Raw genomic sequence first — 10,243 nt, 5'->3', positions numbered from 1 at the left:
AATGAACACGTGGTAAAATGTACTCCTATTTTTGTCTTGCTGATATAAAGTGTAAAGCAGTAACGATCATTAGTAATGGAGTTAGATGTCAGATCTTTTATATCAAAACCTACTATACAGCAGTTTGATGCATTTCGAAAGAAAGATCTATTACAGATAGCTGAAATTTTAGAGGTTTCTGTATTGAGCTCTGCACCTAAACAGGTAGTTAAAGCTGAAGTTTATGCTAAACTGGTTGAACAAGGTTTTTTTTCTGTTGATATGGAGAGCGAAATTGGGAAGAGTGATATTTTAGATACTGCTAAAACTGATTTGACATCTCAATCAGATCCTTTGCTCTTGTTGAGAGTAAAAGAAGTGGAGTTACAAATAAAACGACAGGAACATGAAAATCGTTTGGTACATTTACGTGAGCTAGAGTTGGTGCATGAGGAAAAGGAAAGGGAGTGTGCGTTTAATGCTGTTTCACCTGTTGTGACTCCAGTCCCTTCATCTGTTCAGCCTGCTGCTGGTAACTTGTTTGATCCAAGTAGATACATTAAGCTCGTTCCTCCTTTTCGAGAGTCAGAGGCCGATGCATATTTTATCGCATTTGAGCGCATTGCTGCTAAACTAAACTGGCCTAAAGATATGTGGGGGTTAATGTTACAATGTAGTTTAGTAGGTAAAGCTCAAGAAGTATGTTCTGCTTTGCCCATTGAGGAGTCGCTTGATTATGATTTGGTGAAAGCTGCTGTTTTGCGAGTTTACGAGCTTGTGCCTGAAGCGTACAGGCAGAAGTTTCAGTAACTATAATAAATCGGCTAAACAAACGTTTGTGCAGTTTGCACGTGATAAGAGAGTTCTGTTAGAGAAGTGGTGCGCGCTTCTAAAACTACTACGTTTGAGCAATTTCAAGATCTGATTCTGTTGGAGGATTTTAAAAATTGTTTTCCAGATAATTTAGTGGTTTACTTAAATGAACAAAAGGTTAAGTCCCTCTCAGCTGCTGCAGTGTTGGCGGATGAATATATCCTGACACATAAAACTGTTTTTCTTCTGCTGCTAGTCCGAATCCTGGTACTTCGATGTTTCCATGTGTGCAGAAACCCTTGATGTACACTCGCTCAATGAAACCTATGGTGCGTTCTACAGCCCAGGGTAAGGAAGAGAGCAAGAGTGTTGAGAATAAAAGAGTTTGCTTTTATTGCTTGGACCCAAATCATCGTATTGTTGATTGTAAAGCCTGGAAGATTAAGAATTCTTCTTTCAAGCCTAAAAGTGTAGCTAATGTTGTTCTTGAGTCAATGTCTGGTGCTGAGAATTTTTCAGACAGTTCTGTATTTACTCCCTTTGTGTTTAAAGGTAGTGTGTCAGTTTCTCTGGATGGTACTGTGAATTCAATCACGATTTTGAGGGATACGGGGTCAGCTCAATCGTTTATATTGGAAAGTGCATTACCATTTTCAGATGTGACGTACACTGGGACTGATGTGTTGGTTCGTGGAATCGAATTGAATTGTGTTAAAGTTCCTCTTCATATTGTGTTTTGACCTGTGATCTTGTTTCAGGTCCTGTAAAAGTGGGGGTACGCTCAAGACTGCCTGTAGAGGGCGTAAGTTTAATCTTGGGAAATGACCTGGCCGGTGCTAAAGTTTTTTCTCACCCAATTGTAGCGAAGAATCCGCTTTGTGATGGGGAGCTTGCCAGTCGATTCCCTTCAACATTTTCAGCTTGTGCTGTCACTCGTGCACAAGTACGCAAAAATGAGGATGTGATTGATCTATCTGACACTTTTATGGTTTCTCCAGATTCTCTGTCTGAGCTAAGGTTATCTGTGGATTCCAGTGTGGGTAACACAGATGAGCAACCTGATCAAGAAGCTTCCCTGACGATGGGGAGAGAACAACTTGGTAAAGCCCAGAAGTCTGACCCTTCTCTAACGCGCTGTGTTGAGGCCGTGGAGGATAAAGTGAAAGGAGGTAATGTTGATGGAGTACAGTATTTCTGGGACCGAGGCGTCTTAATGCGTGAGTGGCTGTCTTGCAATGCGAAAGAGGCTGGGTTAAGTCCAGACTATCAGATTGTATTACCCTCTGGTTATCGAAAGGCTGTGCTTAAACTTGCTCATGACCACCCATTGTCTGGTCATTTAGGCAGTACTAAAACATTTATGCGAGTGGCGAAATATTTTTATTGGCCTGGTTTAAGATCTGCTGTGTCAAAGCATTGTCGTTCATGTCACGTGTGTCAACTCGCTGGTAAACCTAATCAAATAATTCGTCCGGCTCCTTTGCAGCCGATTCCAATGATGGGAGAACCATTTGAGCGACTCATTCTAGACTGTGTCGGCCCCCTACCGAAATCGAAGCGGGTTATCAGTATATTTTGACACTGATGTGTGCGACGACTCGTTTTCCAGAGGCAATACCATTGCGTAATATCAAAGCGAAAACCATTGTAAAAGAGCTGATTAAATTTTGTTCAACGTTTGGGTTACCTCGTGTGATCCAGACTGATCAGGGAACAAATTTTAAATCTAAAGTGTTTGAGCAAGTGTTAAAGGGAATTTCCGTTAATCACGTAGTGTCGAGTGTGTATCATCCGCAGTCGCAGGGAGCTCTAGAGAGATTTCACCAGACGCTCAAATCAATGATGCGGGCGCACTGTGTAGAAGCCGGTAAGGACTGGGCTGATGATCTCCCTTTGCTTTTATTTGCGATAAGGGAAACCGTTCAAGAATCATTGGGGTTTAGTCCTGCGGAGCTCATTTTTGGACATACGGTTCGGGGCCCTTTAAAGCTATTACGCGAGCAACTTGTTATTGATAAAACACCGCTTGTTCTTGTATCCGAGTATGTTAGTTCTATTCATGAACGTGTTCGCAGGGCTTGTGAGATGGCAAAGAAAAATTTGGATGAAACACAGACTGAGATGAAGGAGCGTTACGACCGTAAAAGTGTCGCTCGTACTTTTCAGCCTGGTGAATCTGTTTTGTTGTTAATGTCAGTGCCAGGGTCTGCTCTGCAACCAAGATTTTCAGGTCCCTATAAGGTGATTAAAAAGTTGAGTGATACTGAATTATCTGATTTGCACGCCTGAACGTCGGAGGAAGTCGCGGATGGTTCATGTTAACATGTTAAAGTCTTATGTGACAGACGAATCTACCCTTGTTGTCAAGTCGAGTGCCATCGTATCGTCTGTAGTAAATGAGGTGGAACAGGATTTTTCTGTACCTTGTGGTCGTTTGGCGAATTCCGTAATTTTAAGTGAGTTGGAGTCTCACTTAAATTATCTAGCTCCGGATCAAAGGAAAGATATCGTCGAGTTAATTGAAAGTCATTATTCACTCTTTTGTGATATTCCTTCGCAGACTACAGTAATTCAGCATGATATCGATGTGGGAAATGCGCAGCCCATAAAACAGCATCCTTTCCGGCTTAATCCGAAAAAGCGTGAGTTAATGAAAGCTGAGGTCGAGAATTTACATCAGAATAACTTTGCGAGTCCCAGTCTGAGTGCGTGGAGTTCGCCTTGTTTGTTAGTTCCCAAGGCTGATTCGTCGGTTCGGTTCTGCACTGACTATCGAAAAGTCAATGCAGTAACTAAACCTGACGCTTTCCCACTTCCACGTATGGAAGACTGTATCGATCGTGTTGGTCCCGCAAAGTTTGTTACGAAATTAGATCTTCTTAAGGGATATTGGCAGGTTCCTCTTACTCCTCGGGCCTCAGAGATTTCAGCGTTTGTGACCCCTGACGATTTTATGCAGTACTCTGTTATGGCATTTGGAATGCTAAACGCACCGATCCACATTTCAGCGCTTAATGCGTATTGTACTAAGTGGAGTACAGAAGTGTGATGCCTATCTAGACGATATTATAATATATTCTTCTAGTTGGGAAGACCATTTGAGTTCTTTGCGTGAAGTGTTTTCACGTTTTTGTGATGCATCTCTGACGGTAAACCTAGCCAAATGTGAGTTCGCCAAGGCAACAGTGGTTTACTTGGGGAAAAGAGTGGGTCAGGGTCAAGTATGCCCGGTTGATGCGAAGATTGCATCAGTTGTGAAGTTTCCAGTACCAGTGAATAAGAGAGAACTACGTCGATTTTCGGGAATGGCAGGATACTACAGAGGGTTCTGTCGTAACTTTGCCAGTGTTGTATCACCATTAACCAATCTCCTCAGCACTGCTAGAGTATTTGTGTGGTCTCCTGCTTGTGAGCAAGCTTTTTGTGCAGCTAAAGATTTGCTATGTAATGCTCCTGTTTTGGCAGCGCCAGAGTTTACGCGCTCTTTCAAGCTGGAAGTGGATGCGTCTGCTACTGGGGCTGGTGCAGTTTTACTCCAAGAGAGCGAGTTGGATGTTGATCACCCAGTTTGTTACTTCTCGAAAAAGTTCACGTTATGTCAACGCAGGTATAGTACCATCGAAAAAGAGGCCCTTGCGTTGCTATTAGCGTTGCAACATTTCGAGGTGTATTTAGGTGGAAGTTCATTTCCAATTGTGGTGTATACCGACCACAACCCACTCGTTTTTTTGGCTCGTATGTCCAATTCGAATCAACGCTTAATGCGTTGGGCATTGATAATTCAGGAGTTTAATTTGGATATTCGACATCAAAAGGGTTCGCAGAATACTGTTGCGGATGCGTTGTCCCGAGTCTATGGTGCTGAAGAGTAAGATAATTGTTGTTGTGTAGTGTAGTAGATACAAACTTCCTGTTAGCATCTTTTTGGTGGGGAGGTGTTACGTGGGAGTGTATTTGCTTTGTGTTGTTGGGGAAAACAGTGTATTGGTCTAGTTTTCCTTGGTGTGTTCTCTCTCTTTTCTCTCTCACTGTAATGATTCACAGGTGGAGCTGCTAACGAGTGACCTGATTGGTGACGAGAGTGTTTGGCGCTGTATTTGAGTCTCCTGAGTCATGGATCCAGGGTCCCCGCTCTCATGGCTTCCTTGACGAAGAGTTGTGTTATTGTGATCTCTTAGTGCATGTTAAAGACATTTGATGTGAATCACAACCTTATGTAAGTTGTGATTTGTTATGTTAAATTTTAAACTTAACATCCTAACCCTTATCTAACTGGAGCTACGGTAGGGAGGTGGATGCCTTTTTGATTTATTCATTTTCTCTTGTTTATTATAGTTAGGGAGGGAAGCTTTTGTATTTTTGTTTCTTATCTGATTTCTAGGTTAGTATCTTTAAATTAGTTAGTTTTGTTTTATTATTTGTTTTGGCTGTTTCCCCTCCTGAAGCTTTATGTTATTCCTTATTGACTTATGTTTAATAAATTCACTTTTTTTTATCACTTTAAAGTGTTTTTGGTGTTTTGGAAGCCTTGGGAGTGAGAGCGGGGAACTCCAGGGATCTTGTTGATCAGATCCCTGTTAATTGTTATGGATGGTTTTGTTCTATTTTGGATAGAGTTATGACTTAATGCGTAACACCTGTCTGACCTCCCGTCTCTGAGCTTGCCTAGTCCTCTACCTTGATTGCCCTTGTGGGTTTGCCCAGGACTTTTATTGCTTTTTGTTTCCTTTTTATTTTTCAGTTCCACTTCTGGGTCATGTTACTCATGCCTGACAACCGTTTATTTGTTTAATTAAATCTCAGCCTATTGTGGTTTATGCATCACACTAGGACATCACAATTTTAATTTGCATTGCAGAAATAAAGTATATTTTGTGTATGAATATCGCTGTGTTGTATCTAGTGTGGACAGACAGATTGCTTGTCGCTGGAACCTTAACATGTCACGTCTGGTTAGGACATGGTGTAAGCCATTGAATTGGACATTGCACCATCTTACCAAAACACCACTCTCCAAAGATAGCATTGAGACTGTAACCTTGTGGTTGTCAAACACAACAGTAGCAAAATAGCACCCTCAGCTGACAACTATTATGAATCTGAAGCAGTGTTGGGAAGTAGCTAACTACAAGTAGTGATGCTACTAACTTAACAACTTTCAGTAGTTTGACAATAGCCCAGCTGCTTTTAAAACAGTGTAGCTTTTCCAGAAGCGAACTATTTTTCCAGCAAGTAGCGGTGCAGCACGAACTAACACTACAGTACATCACGTTTTATTCCAATTATAAATCATCTTTATTGCGTAAAAGCCACACTTCTACCAGCAAAACGTCTGATGAACTTGCAGCATATTCTGGCTGCTGCTCAGAATCAGGTAGCATCTTTATACTTCTTCTTTTGTAACAGCAGATCACAAACTAAAATAGTGCATTGCCGCCATCTACTGTTAATCAGGGAGCTACGGCTCTGTCTGATGTTTATGCAAGCGTCCAACCACAGTTTGTTTACTTTTATAAGACACAGGGGGTGGGTCTGAAAATCATAATACCTCAATTAATTAACACCATTCTATTCTATGAAACAAAGAATGCTTCAGACACTTCAGCATATTTACCTTTACTTTTAAAAATAAAAAAATCTATCATGGATATTCTGAAAATTTGCAACAAGAGCTCCATGATGTTTGTGAAAAATTGGAAAGTCAATCAATATGAATTATGGATCCTGCAATTTTCCTCCTGTATTTATACCTGGGAGTATTGATCCCTACAATTAACATTTTTGTTGAAAAGTAGCAATCAATTGAGCAAAGAAACATCCAATATTGTGGGCCATAAGCTGAAGTCATCCTCATTGGTGTAAAGACAAGATTCAGTTACTTTTCTGGTCAAATATATCTCTTCTTCTCCATATGGTAGGAGAATGTTTTGGATGAAGTGGACAGTATACTACAACCTCATCTGACAGCACCTAGCGAAAATGAAGAGAGTCTTCAGGGCAATACTGGTATCCCTGCCAGTGAGTGATTGTTTAGTGTTGGAAAAGACATATTCCTGCCGAAACACAACCGTCTCTCAGAGAGTAATTTTGAGAAAACTTTCCTGTCTCAAATTAACAGGTGCTTTTGCTCAAGTTTGAAGAGTACAACTGAAGTTACATGAATTTGGTTCTTGCAATGATTTGTGAACAACATTTTTGTGGTTAAAAAAAACTAAAAAACTTGTTGCAATATCACACTTTGGCATACTGAGTCTGTTTGATATATATTTAGAGTACTGTGTGTATCTTTAGATAGTTTACAAAACAAAAACTCTTTAAAATCATAATTGTATTGCATTGATTTTTTAATTCCCAAAAAGTCTACTTTTAAAACTAAATTAAAACAATCATACAGTTATTTGTAGTCTGATAGTGATTTTGAAAAACAAAATGAAAAAACATATTGCCACATTAAAGGGAGAGTTGACCCAAAAATTATCTCATTCATTTAACCTCTTGCCGTCCCAGATGTGTATGACTTTCTTTCTTCTGCTGAACACAAACAAAGATTTTAGAAGAATATCTCAGCTTTGTTGGTCCATACAATGCAAGTGAATGTGACCATAAATCCAAAGGCTCCAAAAAGGAGATAAAGTCAGTATAAAAGTAATCCACAAGATTTCAGTGGTTAAATCACTGTCTTCTGAAGAGAAGCAGTTAGTTTTGGGTCTCCTTTTTCACTATATATCTTGACAACAGTCTCCTTGGTGATCATGATTTCAAGCTTGATTAGACTTCCTATAGCACCATCTAGTCCTCTGCGCATGTGTCAAGTGCTAGGAAGTGTAATCGAGCTTAAAATCATGATTGTGCCTGGAGACTGCAATGGCAATATGTACAGTGAAAAAGGAATTATATTTTGGTCTGTTCTCACCTAAAAGCAACTGGATCACTTCAGAAGACATTCTGAATCACCATTCACTACAGAGCTAAGATATTATTTAAAACATTTTCGTTTGTGTTCTGCAGAGAAAGAAAGTCATACACATTTGGGATGGCATGACGGTGAGTAAATTATTTTTATGTTTGGGTGCACTATCCCTTTAAATAGCTTCAAGATAGTAACTTGTAGTATGCTAAATACGTTTTCAAAAGGGTAGCTTGACTGTAGCTACTACTTTATAATAAAGTAACTACTTTATTTATGAGTAGCTTACAGCTTCCCCAACACTGGTCTGAAGATGGCATTAAACCTGAATGTTCCATTTCAACTACTACACTATGACAAAGTGCAAAATAATTATTCAATATCTACATATTAATGTCCACAGTGCTGAGGTACAGTATTTAGGAGGGGAAAAGGCTCAGTTTTCAGTGTGGTTTTACAGGTACAGCAGGGTTGCAAAAAGGATATTAGTCTTCCCAAATGGTTTTGTAAATTATTTTAATGAGTATATAAAAGTTATAATTAATTATAATAAATAATGAATCTATCGATGGCTTGCCTGTTAATTAAGGTTACAGCATAAAGTTGGAGAAAGGTTCTGGTAATGAAGAGGTTAGGGGACCCATCCTGTAGCCTTCAACAAAACTTTCCTGGAACTTCAAAAAACTTACCTTAAAGCTCTGGTCTGAGAACGTTCTGGAAACCAAAACCTACCTTTCCCCAGAATGTTCTGGAAACCAAAAATTGTTAGTTTGGCATCTATTCACAAGCAAAATAGGCTTTAGTCTGTTTTATCTTCTATTTGCCCAGTTCCCTGTCAAAAAGCTATACTTTGATGCTGCGCTGATTTCGCGCTTTGGGAACAACTTTAGGTGTAACCAGCTGTGAATATGTGTGCAACACGTAAATTAAATTTACCAGAACTTATAGCCTCTGCTTGTGACATCATTGGATGCACCTGTAGCAGGGCTATAAATAGATGCATCACAGGTGCATCGTCAGATCTTTTGTCTTCAGATCATTCTGTGTGTGTGTTGTGCTTCTTGACTGTCAGAACTTTCTACTTTCCACTGTTAGGAGTTAGAATTGTTAGGCAGTGCGCAGAAACCTTTCTCTTTCTCTTTTCTATAAAAAAAATAACAAAAAGAATGACTGATAAACCTGCGCCTGTCTCATCCAATATTTGACAATATTTCATCCCTGGCCCCAGTTGTGGAACCTTCATGTTTGGCCCCTGAAGGGTACCAACTGAGGGACACTGGGCTTTCACCTGAATTTATCGAGACCATTCTAAGTGCTAGGGCTCCCTCTAATAGAAGAAGTTACGCCAATAAATGGGTTGTCTTTGAAAGATGGTGCAGTGCACATAATGCAGATCCAGTTAACTGCCAGATTGCTTCAGTTCTGTACTTTCTGCAGAAAAAATTGTCAGCAGGCACATGCCCCGCCACTCTCAGGATTTACACACAAGGAAAGAAAATGTTAACATTGGTTATTTTTAATTTTAAGAGGAAAAGGATTAATTTAGGGATTTTTCAGACTATTTTCATCTTCCGGGATTGAAATTAACATCGAGTCAACGTCACCGGTCGTGACGTACCTGGTTTAGCTTTCCATTGAATATAAATGAATCTACATCATAGGTGTTCTCAATATTATTCATGAGAAGGCATGGCCTTTACCCTTTAGCAAGCAACTCCATTCCACCCTTACAAAAACTCTAAACTAGCCGCAAACTTGCCACTCGTAACATGCAAATTAGGTTTTGATTCACTGCAAATGTTTTCCTGAAATTTGCAGCTCTTTGCCTGTAGTGGTGACTCTCCTCTAACCTTTGGCAACAATGGACAATTTGCCAAAAGTTTGCAGCAAATATCATTTGCATGTGAAAATTATCATTGACTCACACTCAAGTGATGCAAAATTTGAACTGCTGTGAATTATATAGCTCCATTTCAAGACATTGTATGTGGTAATATCCCCTCAGGTAAAGTATTGTTTAAAGAGCAAAACACAAAAAATAAGCAGACTAACCGTGCGTTCACACCAGAAGCAGCGAGAGCGTCAAAATTCGCTCTGGCTGCCCTGCCTTCAACGCTCGAGGACGCTCTGAAGTAGTTGAAATAGGCGGCAACGTTTGTTCAGAATGCTTTGTTTTGTGAACTATATTTAAAGTGGCCACAATTTAAACATCCAGACATGTCGACCATTTACTTTTTTCCGACCTATCACAAGTAGCGTATATCCTCATGAACTCCGCAGAAAGTAATTAAAATTATAGTTGTTTGTTATCAAAATAAAATACATTTGTAATAATAACTGTGGTCTTGGTTGTTTTATATCCCTGTAAGCAAACAGGGACAGATCATATATTACTGGGAAACCCGCCACGGCAATAATTAGTTTCTCCTCCATTTTATCTTCGGAACTAATGTTTGGTGGGAACCAAAGTTTACACTGTTGTGTTCTCTAGACTTCGCTAGAGCGGAGCACTTCTATATTCCAATAGGTTGCCGCTGAACAGCA

The sequence above is a fragment of the Xyrauchen texanus genome, chromosome 3 (assembly GCF_025860055.1).
Source record: "Xyrauchen texanus isolate HMW12.3.18 chromosome 3, RBS_HiC_50CHRs, whole genome shotgun sequence".
Lineage (NCBI taxonomy): Eukaryota > Metazoa > Chordata > Actinopteri > Cypriniformes > Catostomidae > Xyrauchen > Xyrauchen texanus.
Note: the sequence above shows the minus strand (reverse complement) of the source record.